Source organism: Lissotriton vulgaris, chromosome 4_1 (assembly GCF_964263255.1).
Source record: "Lissotriton vulgaris chromosome 4_1, aLisVul1.2, whole genome shotgun sequence".
In the NCBI taxonomy this organism is placed as follows: Eukaryota; Metazoa; Chordata; class Amphibia; order Caudata; family Salamandridae; genus Lissotriton; species Lissotriton vulgaris.
Window position 1 is genome coordinate 881,192,310 of NC_141691.1, and position 18,225 is coordinate 881,210,534.

Consider the following 18,225-nt stretch of genomic DNA (forward strand, 5'->3'; position numbering starts at 1 on the left):
CAGTTCTGGCCTACAGAGTTGGGCCCCCCGCCCATCCCGGCTAAGTCGGCAAAGAGCCTGGGGGTCATCATTGACTCAGAGCTCTCCCTCAAGCCTCAGGTTGGTGCAGTCGTATCCTCGTGTATGTTTCAGCTTCGGAGAATCAGGAAAGTCTCCCATCTACTTTCGCCTGAAGACCTGATGCAAGTTCTGATCGCCCTTGTGCTCTCCCGCCTGGATTTTTCCAACTCCTTGTATCATGGCCTTCCGAAATACCTGCTTCATAGGCTGCAAGTTGTGCAGAATCAGGCGGCCTTTCTAGCCTATAGGACCCCGAAGTGGCAGTCTGCAAAACCACTGCTCTGCAGACTCCAGTGGCTGCCGGTTGAACAGAGAGCCGCATTTAAGATCGGCTGCCTGACCTACAAAGCAGTGACTGGTACGTCTTCCGTTTTTCTAAGGTCCCTGGTGACTCCTTACCGTCCAGCACGCAACCTTCGGTCCTCCCATCTTCAACTTCTGACTGCAGTCCCAATTAAACTCAAAAAATATGGTCGCTGCAGATTTGCTCATCTGTCTCCCAAACTTTGGAACCAGCTGCCGCTATCGCTCAAATCTTCCTTGTCTTTGCTGGAATTTAGAAAACTCCTTAAAACCAATCTTTTTACACAGTCTGGCTAGCTCCCCCTCTCTACATCTCTCAGCACCACCCAGCGCCAGGAAACCTATGGTGACAGAGCGCTATATAAGTCTCCCTTAAGATAAGATAAGATAAGATAAGATAAGTTTGTCTTAAGTTTGTCTTAAGTCTGTCTTAAGTCTGTCCTAAGTTTGTCTTAAGTCTGTCTTAAGTTTGTCCTAAGTCTGTCTTAAGACAAAATCCTAACGTTACTACTACTAAATGCCTTCTGTGAATACCAAAAGTAGTAAGTTTAGGATTTTGTCTTAAGTTAGTTCTGTGAATCGGGCCCTTACAAATCAAAAAACATTTTAACACATATTAAAACAAATAATAACATTTTGATTAAACTAAGGAGCTGTTTCAGATCTTGGAAGATGCACACTGACCATCAAAAATCATCCGTGTACCTGTCCGCCGTTGTGACTGTCCGCCCGAGTGAGATGTCAGAAGTTCAAACTTCCTCTGCCTTTGTCCCTCTCTGGGTACTCCGCCAATTAATTACTGGGCTACAAGCAGCTGATGGAGCTGTTTCACTCATAAATCTGCCTGCCCAATTACGACTTGGCTTACCGTTGGTGTATCCATTTAGGCTGACCCTCTGTACCTGACCTGGTGTGTGTGTGTGCGTGTTTGTGTGCATGTATATGTGTGGTGCTGGGATTAGGGTGGTGGTGCTTTGTGGTGGGTGTTTGGGTGTGGGAGAGATTGTGGTTTTGGATGGGTGTTTGGGTGTGAGTGAGGGTGTTTTTGGGTGGGTGCTTTGGTTAGGGCGTGGTTTTAGGTAGTTCTTTAGGTGATGGTTTGGTTTTGTGTATGCGTTTGGGTGTAGGTGAGGTTTTGATTTTAGGCAGGTGTTTAAGTATGGGTGTACATCTTTTTTAGGGTGGCTACTTATGTGAGGTTTGATTTGTGGGGGTGGTTTGGGTGAGGGAGCGCTTGTGGCTGGGTGCTTGGGTGTTACTGAAGGTCCGAATTAGGATGGGTGCTTGCTTGAGGGTGTTGTTTTAGGGGTGTTGGGGTATCAGTGTGTGTGTGCATGTGTGTTTGTTGTGTTAGGCTTTGTGGTGGTGGTAGTGGTGCATTGTGGTGAGTATTGGGGTCTAGGTAAGTATGTGTGTGTTGCTGGGATCTGTGGTGGTGGTTGGTGCTGTGGTGTCGGTATGGCTGTGTGTGTGGTGCAAGGGTCTGTACTAGTGGTGGTAGTGGAGCTTTGGGGTGTGTTGGTGTGTTTTGCTTTGTGTGTGTTTAATTGTGTGGGTGGGTAATGCTGTGGGTGGGATTTTGTGTTTGTGTTTTAGTGTATGTGTGTGGGTTTTGTGCTGGGTTCTGTGGTTGTGATTGTTTGGGATGAGGAGGCTGGTGAGGGAATGGTGGTTAGAGCATTGGTTTTAGAAGAGGAAGGACTCAGAGGTGGAGTGGCAGGTGGTGTTGGGTGGGAAGTAATGTTATCAGAGGAGTTTCTGCTCTAGCCCAAGCCTCTCTGTATTGCAGACACAGCAGAGCATATGCCATATAGGAATACAACTAAGTATGTGAGTTGCTGGCTTATACCCTGGATGGTATGCAACAGTGCAGTCTGCCCTACAGAGAGGATTCACAACAGATCAGCAGCCTTCTCAGAAAGCACTGCTGGGTGGAAGGGCCTGGGGCGAAGAAGACCCCAGCCGTATTGGGTGCTAGATGATTTCCCACACGGGGGAAGCAGGAGGAAGGGTGCTGATGTAGCAGGAGGGGGAGATCTAATTGGTAAGTTATGCAGATGGTATGTGGTTATCCACTACTTAGGGGTGATGTGCTGTAAAGGCATCTGAATCTGTAGAAATGTGGGCCTCCTGTCCAGGCCCATCACCCTCCATGCCTCTGGGTCCTTCTGTGTTGGTCTTACCACCTTTGATTCCCAGTGGGCATCCTGTTCCCCAGCTACTTGACTAATGGCCCCTTCGCTTGCTCTGGAAGATGCTTAAATCAGAAAAAAACAATATTAGCTTAGTGGTGCACTGTAGTTTTATAATATTTGTATGTAAATTTCAAGATTTTTAGCAGATATTGATGATGGCATAAAAGTGATGGTGATTCCCCTTTATGTTTGTATTCACACTCTGTGTTGCAAACATGAGAATTAGACTCATATAGGCTACCTTTAATATAGTCATATTGCAAGAGCATTTTGTACTATACAGCTTGTATTATGGCAGATGCTATATCTTTCATCATGGTGGTAAGGGAGCATTCTCTCCTCAGCAATTACACTTAAACCTACACATACATTTTTATTAATTATAGGTCACCCCTTGCCTTCCAAGACAAGAGGGGAGGGTGCATGAAAGATATATTTAGGGGCATGGTGGAAGGGTGTATGCGTGGGTCCCCCAGCTGCCCTCGCTCCCTCGCTGCAACAACCATCTTAGCGCCAGGGATTCCTGCTCCCAGAGTCCCCAGCGGTGCCAGCAGTAAGCGTCACTACTTCGTGCCAGGAGGCGCTAAAATCAGGACCAGGGCTCCCGCAGCGCGTGTCCCCTAACTGCCCTGAACGCTTCCTCGCTGTCTTGCCCTGCCACTTCCTAACAGTCCCGGAGGACTGCAACGACCATCTTAGCACCAGGGACCGAAGCTCCCAGAGTCCCCAGCCGCGCCAGCAGTAAGCGTCACTACTTCGTGCCAGAAGGCGCGTAAATCAGGACCAGGGCTCTCGCAGTACGGGTCCCCCAGCTGCCCTACACGCTTCCTCGCTGCCTTGCCCTACCGCTTCCTAACAGTCCCGGAGGACTGCAATGACCATCTTAGCGCTAGGGACACCAGCTCCCAGAGTCCCCAGCAGCACCAGCAGTAAGCGTCACTACTTCCCTCCAGGAGGCGCTTAAATCAGAACAAGGGCTCCCGCAGCGCGGGTCCCCCAGCTGCCCTACACGCTTCCTCGCTGCCTTGCCCTACCGCTTCCTAACAGTCCCGGAGGACTGCAATGACCATCTTAGCGCTAGGGACACCAGCTCCCAGAGTCCCCAGCAGCACCAGCAGTAAGCGTCACTACTTCGCGCCAGGTGGCGCCTAAATTAGGACCAGGGCTCCCGCAGCGCAGGTCCCCCAGCTGCCCTGAACGCTTCCTCGCTGCCTTGCCCTGTCCCTTCCTAACAGTCCCGGAGGACTGCAATGACCATCTTAGCGCCAGGGACTCCAGCTCCCAGAGTCCCCAGCGGCGTCAGCAGTAAGCGTCACTACTTCGCGCCAGGAGGCGCTTAAATCAGGACCAGGGCTCCCACAGCACGAGACGTGTGCGGGCATGCCCGGGACAAGGGCGGGCCCATCCGCCCCCGTCAAAGCCCTTGAAATGCCAGGCTGGGCTATATCTCTTGGCTTTGCTATTTAATTAATTTTATGGACTTCTTCTATATTTCCGGTAAGACTGAATTGATATAAGCCCCTGTATAGGGAAGGGCATAATTGGACTGCTTATAAACCTCAATGATGGATACTGAAAGTGGGGTTTTCCCTGTTGTGAAAGCATCTGCGATTCACTTTTTAAATATATATTCTTATTTTATTTGAAATTTGTTTTCTCCTATAACTTGATTTAATTGTGGGAGTAGCATTTGTTATTATTAATATTGTATTTGCACAAATAATGTAATTCTGAACTGGGTAGTTCTTTTTTGCATCCTGATATTTTAATTATATCCCCTTCCATATCCCCACTTTATTCACATAGCTGAGCAAGTTCTCTTTTGCACACTTGAGAAGGCGAAAATGGGGAAAAGGAAAGCAGCTGAATTGATCACAGGGAGGAAAAAGATAACAAAAATACAAAAGCCTGCGAAATCACAGGCAGAGAACTGTACCCTTGATGCTATTGACGAACTAATGGAGGAGGTAGAAAGCATGCGAACATCAGGGAAAGCGAATAATGCTAAGGGAAAGGGTAAAATCTCCTCTAATTATATTGTGAAAGAAAAGGCTGGCAGGTTAAGGCCAACTACTCCTCCAGTTATTGCGCACCAATCCCATAGGGAAGAGTTAAGCCAGACCCCAGATGTGTCCCCATTAAAGAATCGCCTGGGTACAGGCCTACCTCCCTCGCCTGCCACAAGTAATTGCGGAAGTATGGGAAGGGATCTGAATAGCTTACATGGTAATGAGGTAATAACTATAGAGTGCTCTAATAGATACCACCCACTAGAGGTTGATGAGGGGGTAACCCATGTTGACTGCCCAGTAAGCAAAGCTGTGACGGGTCCTACTGGTTTATCTGTTTTTATGAAGCCTTGCAGAGTGCTATGAATCCTACCCACAATCTGGTGCAGGCCCTTTTTGAAAGACTCAATACCGTTTAGGATGAGGTCACCGCAATTAAAAGAATGATTAAGTGACTTATGTCCCGCTTATCACCAGCCCAAGTAATACCTCCTGCTGAACACGGGTGGAAAATCCTCATAGGAAAGAAATCCAATCCCCCTAATATAGGGAAGCGGGCACTTAATCCATCTGTTAGAACCATTGAACATCATCATACTAGTTAGACTGCCAATGAAAGCGCTCAGCTAGCACAAAGTTTGAATAAGAGACCTTCTGAAAATGGAGGGCTCCTTGAAAGACAAAATCTGCCAGAACCCCCTCACTCCTTACATAGAGCGACTCAAATGAGGCCAGTAGTTACTGGGGACCAAAACAGACATGCAAATAGGTACTTGGATACCCAATATCCATTGGCTCCAGGAATGGGGGCATTATACACGGGAAGGCAACCTGGTGCCGATGAGGGAAATCGAAGATCGAATTATACCCACCTTACTCCATATAGTGATGAGCAGAATCTGCATAGTGTATTTTTAACCAATGTACCAAGATTAGCCCGGGAGTCCCTAGTGAATAAAGTTATACACTGGCTCAGGAAGGAAAGGCAATGTCGGTCAGTCATTAGATCAGATATAAAAAATGTGGCAAGGATTCCTCAGGAATCAGGCAATATAGATGACATAATGGTATCTTTCTGGTCCAAAGATATTCCTGAGAATCTAATTATCATGAATTTAAGATCCTATTTCCTTTTCAAATCAAAAATTAGTATCAGACAGTGTAGAACAGGGGGAAACACTGATTCTAACTGATGTATTGACAGACAGACAGTGTTATAGCGATTTAGAAGCAATTGATTAACTATTAAAAGCCCCAAGTACAAGACCCGAAGCAAATGAAATAGTCGAATCTTCCCCAAAAGCAAAATACTATTTACCATCTATTGATTATCCTAAAGTGTCTCTACTTTGTGAAGATAACCGGACAGAGAGCAACCTACTGGCTGTTGGCGAGTTCTTGGAGGAGTCAATAGTTTCCACTAGTATCTGCCCCAAAATCGAACTACGCAGTGATTTCTTAACCAACCAAAATAGATTTGATCCTCCAGCATACAACGTATCCCAATGTAGTCTTAAGATGATATCCTGGAATATAGCCGGACTTGCAAGGAAAATGCATGATCCAGATTGGCAGACATATATTGACCTTTTTGATATCTGCCATTTCCAAGAATCATGGGCCAGAGAACCTCTTTTTAAAATTGGCTACAGGACTTTCAGCCAGGGAGCTCTCCAATCTGCCAGAGGGAGACCCTCTGGAGGCCTAATAGTCTGGATAAAAATTGACATTAATGTATCTGTAGATATTGTTCCCATTGGTTTCGATGATATCCTGGGTCTTAGTCTTAAATTTCCAAACATGTACCGTATATATTTCTTTAATATATATATATAAGACCGAGGGAATCCTCACAGTTGTCAATAATTGGCACCCTATTAGGGGATGTTCTTGATACTCTTCATCCTAAAGATCTTGTTATACTTGGAGGTGACTTCAATTTTTGCTATGAGCCATTGCAGGGAGTAAGTATGATTACTGAAGAGCAGGACTCAGCAATGGGTATCCCTTTATTGGAGACAGATGAAATGTTGAGACCTTCTGCTTCTGCACACTCCAACTGTTCACTTTTACCATTGAGTGGGGCCTAAGATCATGCTATGGCAGAAGCCAATTAGACTCCAAATGCTCACATACCTTTTCAAGAGGGTTATGCTCCTCACGAATCGAATACATAATGATAAGTATTGGCTATTGGGACCTTATCCAGGGATTTAAGGTAGATTGTAGCAGGAAGGATAGTGACCACTTCCCTCTGTGCTTGGATCTTATGGGGAGCTCATTTATGTTCTATTCTCCCCCCCAACTGGCTAGGGCTCCAGATGTGATCCAACCTCTGGTCTCTAATAATAGGAGGGCATTAAAGTGGCCATCTATTCTGGGTAATATCGACCTTTTAACACATGTCTAAAACATCTTTGCTGACTTAGTAACACACTATATAGAAAGGCGCTCGAGTGGCCAAATGATAACTCAAACTCACCAAATTTTGATGGAGAGTATAAACCTCCCTCAACTAAACCTATCGTTGAAAACACCAAATAGAAAACCAAACTGGGGCACTCCAATTCTTGGTTTGATTCTGATTGTGCCCTTGCAAAACGAAAAGCCCTGGATACAAATGTTTTTTTTTTTTATTAGGGAAGCGAGGGGTGCATATAATAATGCCCAGAAAGCTGCACGCAGAGATGAGATGATGATAACTGGGAGGAATTGCTATTAGCTTCCAAAAGAAATGACCAATTCTTGTTTTGGAAAATTATAGCGAATGGCACTAAGGCAAACATCCCGGCCCAAGATTATAACCTGGATCCCAAGTCCTGGTATATCCATTTCGCTCGCCTTTATGATGTGCCAATCAAAATAAATTAAGCCCCCTTAGCTACTGTTGATACATCTATGCTACGTAACCAGGCTTCCACCCTCTCCAATTTAGTATGGCAGAGACATTGAGGGCAATTGCTGCTATAAAACCTTCAAAAGCACCTAGTCCTGACAAGGTCCCAGGGGATCTATTTAAGCATGAGTTCAATGTTTGGGCTCCTTACATAAATCTCCTCTGTAATGGTATTGCCACTAGTCAGCCCATCCCTGACTCATGGAAAGAAGCGGTGATCGTCCCAATTTACAAGAAAGGACAATCCCGCAAATTATAGACCTATCAGCCTTTTAGATATACTACAAAAGGTTTACGCAAAACACATTCTAGATAGGCTACATGACTGGATTATGGATACCAATGTGCTCTCTTCCTGCCAAGCTGGCTTCAGGAAGAAAATAAGCACCATAGACCAAATTCTGAAATTAATAATCATCTCATGGAAGTACACAAATTTGCGTGATGGTCACTTGTAGGTAGCCTTCATAGATTTGAAGGCAGCATTTGATTCAATTCCTAGTGATCGACTTTGGGCCAATCTCCTACACCAAGGGGTTCCGAGTAACATTGTATGCCAGTTAGTCAGGTTACACGAGAACACATATGCTAAAGTAAGTTGGGGGAAAGCGGGAGGACTAACAGAAGAGATTCCCATAAAAAGGTTTGTGTTCCAGGGCTGTGTCCTGGCGCCAACCCTGTTCCTCCTGTACGTCAATGATATGGTTATGGCTCTTAAAAAATGCAACCATGATTCCACTAAATTGGGCGACGAACACATCTGCGCACTAACCTTTCCAGATGATACCATCCTTCTTTCTCAAACCCCAAGGGGTCTCCAAAATCTCCTAAAAATGCGCTGGACAGGTATTGTAGTCAAAAGGTGCTGGAAATTAACCCAATAAAAACAAAGTACATGACCATCATACCCCACAAATGTTTTAAAAATAAGATGCAGTTAAATGGAGTCAGCCTGGAGCGTGTTTCAAATTTAGTATATTTGGGGGTGACCATTGACTCTAAACTTTCGTGGAATCCTCAGATTGCGAAATCAAAATCCATCCTTAGTCAAAAAGCAGCTCCAATCGTAAAAAAAAAAACTCTTTTCAACAGCATCAAAGGAAATCACTCCTGCATTATTAGTCTATAAATCAGGGGTCCAATCAGCTGCACTATACGGCTCCGAGCTATGGGGAGGGGGGTTCTCTTGCCTCTAATTCTAGGGGAGAATAAAATTATGAGGCGATTTACTGCCCTTCCACAAAATACTCCGGTGATCCCTTTGATGTTGGATTTAGGCATTAAGCGGATTGAGCATAGGGCAATATGGATGTCTCTTTCATATTGGATTACAATATGGACAATGGAAGAGTTACATACATATAAGCAGGCACTAAGGGAATTGATTGCCCTAGATACTTTTGTTACATTCCCATGGCTGATCCACATCCGTAGGTGGTTTCTGAGCCTGGGTTTGACCAGGTATTGGGTACACCCGGACCAGCTTACCCTGACTCAAAACAGGAATGTAAGACCATTTTCTGAAACTTCATTGACCAGAGTGTTGTTCTAAGCCTTAGACATGATTCACTGATTAGCCAGTTCTTAAGTTTTAAAACAAGCCCCTCCTTTGAACCATTTCTGGATGAGATTGAGCCCATAGTAGCCAAAATACTCTACCTAAAATTTAGATATGGCACGTTACAAATAAATACATTTACATCTAGGTGGGGTAAAAAGGCTGGTGAGGGCAATGACTTTATTTGTACTGAGTGTTCCCTTGGAAAAGAAGAAGAAATTGCCCATGTCTTATTCTTTTGCACACTTTATGAAACTCCAAGGAAAAGGTGGATACGACTATTGGGTAGGAACCTCGGAATTAGAGGGTACATCGAAATGTTACGCATCCTGAAAACGGACACCTCTAGTTTGGTTGTCTTTGGAATAAGCAGATTTCTATTGTCAGCCAACTTCATTAGACTAAAGCGAGGTTTAAATTTTAATAACCGAAATAATGTGTATACATATGTTGCTAGGGTCTTGGTTAGGAATTGCTATTTTATTTAACTGTACTTGTATACTTTCACATTAAATAAGCTATAGTGAAAAGGTTAAAACTATATATGATGAAACACTGTAAGGCTTTTGCACTTTATATTTATATACCTCTGTTACTTATTTTTTCCCTGATGTTGAAGAGTGTTTTCCCGCGGAATTGTGAACTTAAAGTGTTACAATCATCAAGAGATTGCATGACTACATAAACTTTTATTCATATGCTGGTATAAATAATAGAGTAGCACTCTTGTATGTGAATGTTAGAGAATTGTATCTTATTAACCAATGTATACCTTGCTAAATATTGCATTTGATATATCTCTTTTATTCTATTTATGTATTATTTTTAATGGAAATGATGTGTTCTTTTTGACTGCTTTGATGATTCTGTGAATCGAATAAAGATGCTCATTACATGATTAGAGTTGTGTAATTTGTAATACTCTGTCATCTTTTTTTTGTCTAAAAAGAACATTAAATAAAACATACACTTACACCCTTGTTGCTGCTCCCTGGCCTCCAGCTCCCTATTTAGCAGTGGGCAGGGCACGACCAGGATGTGAGCCATTAAGGGGTTCAGGGTGCGCTGCACCCACTTCTTCTTCAGGAAGGCCTTTCCTGCATCATAGGTCCTCCCACCGCTTCAGGCAATACACGTAATTTTAAATTGGTTCGTAACTGCAGGAGGAGTAATTCTCAGAGCTATTTTTATGCCAATAATAATCAGAGGGCTTTAGATACTTCATAAACTGAAGGAAGAGCAGGAAGATGAATATTAGAATAGAAAAAGAATTAGTATTAAATTACAAGTGAAAAGTGTGATGGTTTAGATATCCATCAGCTGGGGATTGAAAGAGAGATTTTTTTAAATACAAAAATAAAATGGTTAAAGTCATATATGCAAAATATTTATTCAACTGCACAACATTTAAAATGTGCTTGTAGCTATACCTGTTAGTACTAAGCCTCAAAATGCCAAAAGCTGCTCAGCTTTACAGGTGGCTTAATCGAATGTGCAATGATGTGCATTTAGGAGCCAATTAAGACATGGCCCGTAAAGGGTCTGACCTTTGGTCGGGGCCTTTAGGGCCGCATCGTAATGGGCAGGTCGGTTTCCTTTCCGACCGCCTAATTATGATGGAGGCCATCGGAAAGGAAACCAGCCGGCCATTTCAGCCTGCTTCCGACGGGCTCAGAGAGCCCATCCGCCAGTCGGAAGCAGGCCTGTAATCTCAAGGGTGGGTCTTTCCCCCCTTTAGATTACGATCAAGGTTTCCAACATGGTTTCCATGCTGGTCTGTACGACATGGAAACCATGTCAGAAAGCATGTATGGGTCCCCCAGCAGGGTCCCCTTTGGTGTACGACTCTGGTTGGAGGCCGAGGGGGCACAGTTGATCCCTGCACCTTGGGGCAAGCATCTTATAATGCCTACCGTGGGGTGCAGGGAAGAAGTGCAACTCCCATTTCACTAAGGGAGCATGCATTACAGTCCGTTTACAGCCAGAATGCATGCTCCTATAGTGAAATATAGTAATGCGACCAAACAGTGTTTGGTGGCATCCTAATAGGGCAGTCAGGACCGCCGATGGGTGTTGATCGGTCCTGTGACCGAGTAGGTGTCGGGCGGAAGTGATTCCATCCAACATCATAATGAGACCATACATTTTTAAAAGTTAACCTTACCCTGACATGCCTTGAATGAAAGCATTATATAACAATGCAGAATGTTTTTGAATAATAATCACACTTTGAAAGTGTTTGCTAGAAAACCTTTATGGTTAGGTGAAATAATGAAAGCAGTTTACACAAGAATACAATGCATAAATAAGAAAAGTTGAATCTTTTAGCGTATTTTTCTCAATTGATAAGGAAAAGATGTGGTGCTGAATAATATTTATTTGCAGCTGATGTTACTATTTCACTTAATACATTGCCTAGCTAAATACAACTTGCATTATTATAAGGTCAGAAATGTTGACATTCTCATAGGTAAGCAGGTTTGAAATCAAAAGCCTCATATGTATCTACAATTGCAAATGTTGTTTCCCAACTCATGATAAGTGTCTATAATCCATTGTTCAAAATTTTGGAAATGAAAAGGAGAGCCTGTTCTTAGGAGAATCCTGAAACCTGATTGGACGATAGAAAAAGAAGATACACTTGGACTGAACATTTCTTTTTGACTGTTTATATTAGCATCTGTTCCTAGAGTAGGTTAATACATTTTTCCAGACCCTTAACCCTTACGCTTTTTCCCCACAGAAGCTGAATGCTACCGGTTTAATGCTGAAGACTGACTGCTGACTTACTATCTTCCTCCAAATCTATTGCTTATTTCAGTTTACTACTGCATAATTATTTATCCTTATTTTCTGGGATTCTGCTGAGTTTCGTTAACTTCTCTTTATGGTAAGTTTTGCTGACATTGATTATTGATTGAATTTGAGCTTCATGCTCTATTTCACTCTTTCCTTTCAAACTTGAACCCTTTATGGGTTCTTTTTAACACCATATTTGCCCCATTCCTAGAATAGAGATTCTTTCCTTTATGGAACACACATCATGCATTGTTCACTATGATTGATCTAACCATATTTTTTATCATCAGTTCTGTTATATTACTGAAATATTGAACTAACTGAACAAAGAAAATATACAACATGTTTAATGAAAATAAAACTCTTTGCGGCCGATTCACAGAACTAATTTACGACAAAATCCTAAACGTACTACTTTTGGTATTCACAGAAGGCATTTAGTAGTTTTAAGCTAGGAATTTGTTTTAAATTGGGATTTTGTCCTAAATTAGGATTTTGTCTTAAATTAGGATTTTGTCTTAAGTTAGGATTTTGTCTTAAATTAAATTATGAACTCAGACAAGACGGAGGTCCTCATCCTCGGACAATCCCCATCCGCCTGGGACGACTCCTGGTGGCCCACAGCGCTGAGCACCGCACCAACACCCACGGACCAGGCACGCAACCTGGGATTCAAGTCAACGCCATCTCATCCTCATGCTTCAACACCCTGCACATGCTCCGAAAGATCTTCCGGTGGATCCCCACAGAAACCAGAAAGACGGTCACCCAGGCCCTCGTCACCAGCCACCTGGACTACGGGAACACCCTTTACGGAGGAACCACAGCCAAACTTGAGAAACGACTTCAGCGCATACAGAACGCCTCCGCACGACTCAACCTCGACATCCCTTTGCCACAGCCACATATCTGCCCACCTGAGAAACCTGCACTGGCTCCCCGTCAGCAAAAGGATCACGTTTGGGCTTTTCACCCATGCACACAAAGCGCTCCACAACATGAGCCCCAAATACCTCAACAACCGCCTCTCGTTCTACACCCCTACCTGCCAGCTCCGCTCCGCCAGCCTCGCAATCGTCCCACGGATTTGCAGAGCCACCACCGGAGGAAGATCGTTCTCTTACTCGGCTGCCAAGACATGGAACTCCCTCCCCGCACACCTACGACTGACCCAGGACCATCTCACCTTCAGGAAACACCTCAAGACCTGGCTATTCGAACAGTAGCGGCCCCACCCCCTTTCCCTTCAGCGCCTTGAGACCCTCACCGGTGAGTAGCGCGCTCTACAAATGTATTGATTGATTGATTTATTTATTTTGTCCTAAATTAGGATTTTGTCCTCAATTAGGATTTTGTCTTAAATTAGGATTTTTTCCTAAATTAGGATTTTGTCCTAAATTAGGATTTTGTGTTAAATTAGGATTTTGTCATAAATTAGGATTTTGTCTTAAATTAAGATGTTGTCTTAAATTAGGATTTTGTCTTAATTTAAACTTAAGACAAACTGAAGTTAAACCTAAGTTTAACTTAAGACAAAATCCTAATTTAAGGCAAAATCCTAACTTAAGACAAAATCTTAATTTAGGAAAAAATCCTAACTTAAGACACATTTCTAAATTGATATATTGCAAAATGATGTCTAAGCAGAAGCTGCTAAAATTAACATCTCCTGAAATCATGATTGTGCACCTTTGCAACTAACTAAAGTTGCTAAGACTAAAAGAAGCAAGCACTTTTTTCTCACTCTTATGTTGAAGATGCTGCACTGGCCTTATAGCATTACATGGAGAGTGCAAATAATTAAAACGCCTGGGATCCTTGTGTGTTTCAATATTGGGTCCCTCTCCCTCTCCTGCTACCTTAAGTTGCTGGGGCTGACTCCCTATTTTTGAGGACTATGTTGCCCTGCATCAGGATGCTCCTCTGAGTCTCACTAGACAGGCTACAGATACATCTAGAAAGGAGAACAGACCTCACCAGACAAGTTTTGTGGGGACAAAGAGGCATCTCCCCCACAACTAGGCTGCCACTGGGTATAAAGATTACACCCTCAGAAACTGAACTCAGAACACTACTGGACATGTGAAGACAGGGTCGGACTGGCTGATGCAGGCACAGGGCGTTTCCCTTGTGTGCCTAAAGGGTGGGGGCAGTTTTAAACCAGTGCAGGACATTCTTTTTGTTACTGTGGGCATGTTTGGCAGCAGTGCTGCAAAAAATGGCCCCTTGTAACAGTGCAGCAGCAGTGTTCCCACCAGCCCCAAACCCTCCCTGGCTGTTTGGACGTAATTGCCAGGGCTGGGTTGCGATCACAGTCCGGCCCTGTGTGAAGACAAGAAGAAGGAAGGCCATGCTGTCTGAAACCTAGAAGGAAGAATAGACCTGCCTGCCTTGTGTTCAGGAGGTTCTCCAAAGGGTCAGCTGACTGACTCCTGTGTGAGCTACAGGGACAGCAAAAGTCTATAGGGCCAAAACATTTGCAAACATATGGTTAACATTCATGCTACTATGTCAACTTCAAGCCTGTCCTGTGACATGCCCAGCTGACCAGTTCCAACTGGGCCTGCACTGGACTCTTTTCATGCCTCACCGGAAGTAAGTCCCATTCCCTTCCCCCTATGTGATCCACCCCAGGTCCTGAACCCTTGGTGAGGATCTGAATTGGACTACTTCGCCCAAAACATATGTTGGGCCTCATCATTGACAGCCTGCAGACCCGTTTCGTTGAAGAACTATGACTACCAAAAAATTATCAGAAGGTAACTTTTGACTGAACTCAACCTGGCACCAGTATCCAACCCGCACTCCTTCATGGTTGGCTGTAACATTTGACTATGCCCCAATCTAGCACAACCAGATGATGCTGGTTGGTGCTTTGCGTTTAAAAAATCATATCTTCAGGATTTGTTTATTTTTGTTTGTCATTTTATTTCTTAAAATATTCCCTTTTTTCTTTTTATTGTTTTGGGGTTTGCTTTGTGTTACTTTTTCATTTTATTACTGTTTGCGACTTGCAAAGAGATTTCATACATCGCACTAAGTAAAGCCTGACTGCTTATGTGACAAGCACCAGAGGGTTAAGCACAGGTTAATTTAGTTACTTTTGTGGTTCACCCTGACAATAATTGTGAATAATATCTGAGGTGGTTTCTCACCCACTTCAACCAATAACCCAATATGGAAAAGCAACCTTTAAGGGTTAGCCACAAGGAAAACTTATAACAATTGTCTGAGGGCCATATTATCCATATGAGCTCACTTAGAGGAGACCAATAGTTACAGCTGAAGCCAACATCAGGGTTTTAAGAAGGTCCAGTGCAAACTTGACATGTGTCCTTAACTTGAGAAAATTCTAATTACATTTCTAGAAATGCCTCTATGGTGGCTCTACATGACAATTCCGACCCTTCCTAGACAATCTTATATATTTGACTCACAATTCTGTTGAAGATAGGCCCAGGAGTCTCCTAAATCAGGCTATCATTTATCTTTTGTATTCACACTCTTTGTTGTCAACATACTTGTTAGATTCATATAAACTACCTTTAAAACAACATGGCAAGGCTATAAGGAGTAACTCACACAATAGAATAGCAGGTAAGTAAAATCTATACATCACAAGCACAGACAGAGATTTCAGGTTAACAGTTTCTGAGTAAGTACACTCACAGCACAGACGCATTCAGTTGAATAATGGGGTGTCAGAAGCTATTGATATTCAGCCAAGTCACTTGATTAACATGTCAAAGAATATGTGTTAGAACTGGGGTTTCTGATTGGCTAGGGTATGCGCTTAAGCCAGGCAGAATCCACCACTCTAGTCATGGTAAGGGAGTTACACACCCAAGATAACCCCTGCTTACCTCCTTGGTAGCTTGGCAGAGCAGTCAGGCTTATCCCAGAGGCAATGTGTAAAGCATTTGCATACCACACACACACACACCAGTGACACACTAGACATACCACAATAGAGACTTCACTCCAGATTATATAAAAATATCATTTGTATTATGAATCAATCATATTAGACCACATTCACATAAATCACTTCACTAACCAGGCAATTGTCATGACACTACTTAGGTCATGTATCACGTTGCCATAAGTTAATGGTCATACCAGTGTAGGTAGTGCACATGATTAAATACTCTAACTTGCACCGGTCATAAAATATCATTACTGTACATAATATGCAGTTCCTGAAAAGTTACTGTGATGCATGGAAATGCAGCAGTTAGATCACATATTAATCCCAAAATATCACTGTACCGAAATAACCATATTAGGGCATAGTTTACTAATTACCATCATCAACACATGGTAGGTCACCTACCATTAGAGGAAATACATAGATTCAGTGCACCTGCGCCTCTGTTACCTGTTATGCAGTAATAAGAGCACCCACTGTAGGCCACAAGAGCGCCTGTGTGCCTACTACAGTTAGTACAGTAAAAACTAAATGCAGCAGGGACCTCCGTCAAGATACTTCCCCATAAGGTCAACAAGAAACAAAAGACCCCCAAGGTAACCACATTTAATGCAGCTATGAAAAAACAATGACCCAACCAATATGTAATATTGCAGCAGCCTGTAGTCATGCGGTAAAGCTGTTAACTCTTGCAGGGACTTAATCCCCTTCCAAAGATCTGCCCTCCTACCCAAGTCCCCACGGGGACCTTGCCCTCAGCTTAGGCTGGGGGGGAGACCTCTCAGGGCCTCTTGCCTCACCAAGGCAGCATGAATTGGGACCGGCATACACCTGAGTGCCTTCAGCAAGAGGACAACCCTTAGGTCCCCCACATGTAATGCACCCAGCAGCTGCCCATGACTGCGTGGGGCAGCTGCGCTGTACCTGGTCTGGCTCATCCCCACTCCCCGAGCACATGGGGTTGAGCTGGCCGTCGCTGTACCTTCCCCAATGACACGGAACTGCAGCAGTGCCTGGAGCCCCCAGGTGTCTTGTGGTGAATGGTGCCTCGTCTGTCCCTGTGGGTGCGGCCCGAGGTGCCTAGTGAGAGCATCCTCTTGAGGTTTGGCCCGACCCCCATCTGTCGTCGGCATTGCTCTGGCAATGCAGAGGAACTCTTGGCCAGGTTTCCTCTCTGCTGGGGTGCCGCAATGATTGGCAGGCTGGGGCCACTAAGCAGAGCCCCGGTGGCCAATGCAAATTGCTGATGCTCTCCTGTCCGGTGGCTCCAAGACCAGGATAAAGGGCCTTTAACCATCTAACTTCATGTGTACAAAGAAGCAAAGCGCTCCTCACACTCCTTTCAACATGAGGCCAGTGCAGTACTTGAAGGCTCTGGGCTGAAAAACAAAAGTGCTCCCCTCACTCTTTCCTTCACCCCAACAAAAAGTCACAAGGACTGTGCAGTCCTTCCCCTGCCCCAGGCAGGAGGAACCACTGCAGACCGTCCTATTAAAGTTAGGGGCAGCAGTCCTGACAGAGCTCCTCCAGCTCTCCTACTAGGCAGGGTACTCTTTTCAGATATAGTATAGACCTTTATCTGACCAAAAGAAGGCCAGCACACAGAAACCGTTAGAGATTCTCACAAGCAGGATACCACAGCAGGGCAAACAAGTAATTCCTTTTCTTCCACCATTGACAGAAGCAGTATCTGTAGGCCACAATCCCCTCACACAAAAAACGCAGAACTTCTCGTACAGTCCTTCCACTTTTCTTCTTGGCTGGGTCCTCTTGTTTCTTGAAGTAATCTAATGTCCTGGGGTTTTAGGTGTAATACATATACCCCAAATTGTCATTGTTCTCTTTGCTGTAAGGGTCTCTGAACCTAGTCCAAACCAGTCTTCTTGTGCTCCCTGGTGCAGCATGACCACAAGGGGGCCGAGACAGCATTGTGAAAAAGGAGGCACAGTCTCTTCAGGTGCAAGCGAAACTCCTCCTACCTCTCTAAATGCAGACCAGGTCTATTCAGCCCTGTGATGAGTCACCTAGGCAAGGCATGGCACACCTCAACCACCCTAGTGACTGTCCAGAGTGAATGCACATCTCAGCTCCTGTCACAGAAACCCAGGACGCTGAATACACAAACAGCCAGAGGCACACAAAATGGTAAAGTAAGAAAATGGCCACTTTCTAAAAGTGCAAAAATAACAATTAATGGACAGAATGCAGAACAATGTCATACATTCACCCCAGTACTGAGATCTGGGCCTAAATCCATAGTTGTTTGCTTACCATGCCATTCCAGTTTGGACCCAATGATATGCAAATCAGTCTTGACCCTGCGCCCAATGGGAACAGTCCAGCCAGAACTGCCAGGCCAGGTCATCCCTGGAATGAAAACAAGCATCCTAGGACTGGTTTCCGGCTTTCAGCCCTCATCAGCCAGGATAGCTTGACTCCGGTTGCATGGAGAGCACGGGACCCACGTCTGGGCATAC

General features: G+C 44.2%; 1 pseudogene; it reads right to left on the minus strand.

Annotated features, from left to right (window-relative positions):
• Window positions 1–16,881, minus strand: part of LOC147722681 (uncharacterized) — a 33,182-nt pseudogene extending 16,301 nt beyond the window's left edge.
• Window positions 16,882–18,225: the final 1,344 nt, after the last annotated feature.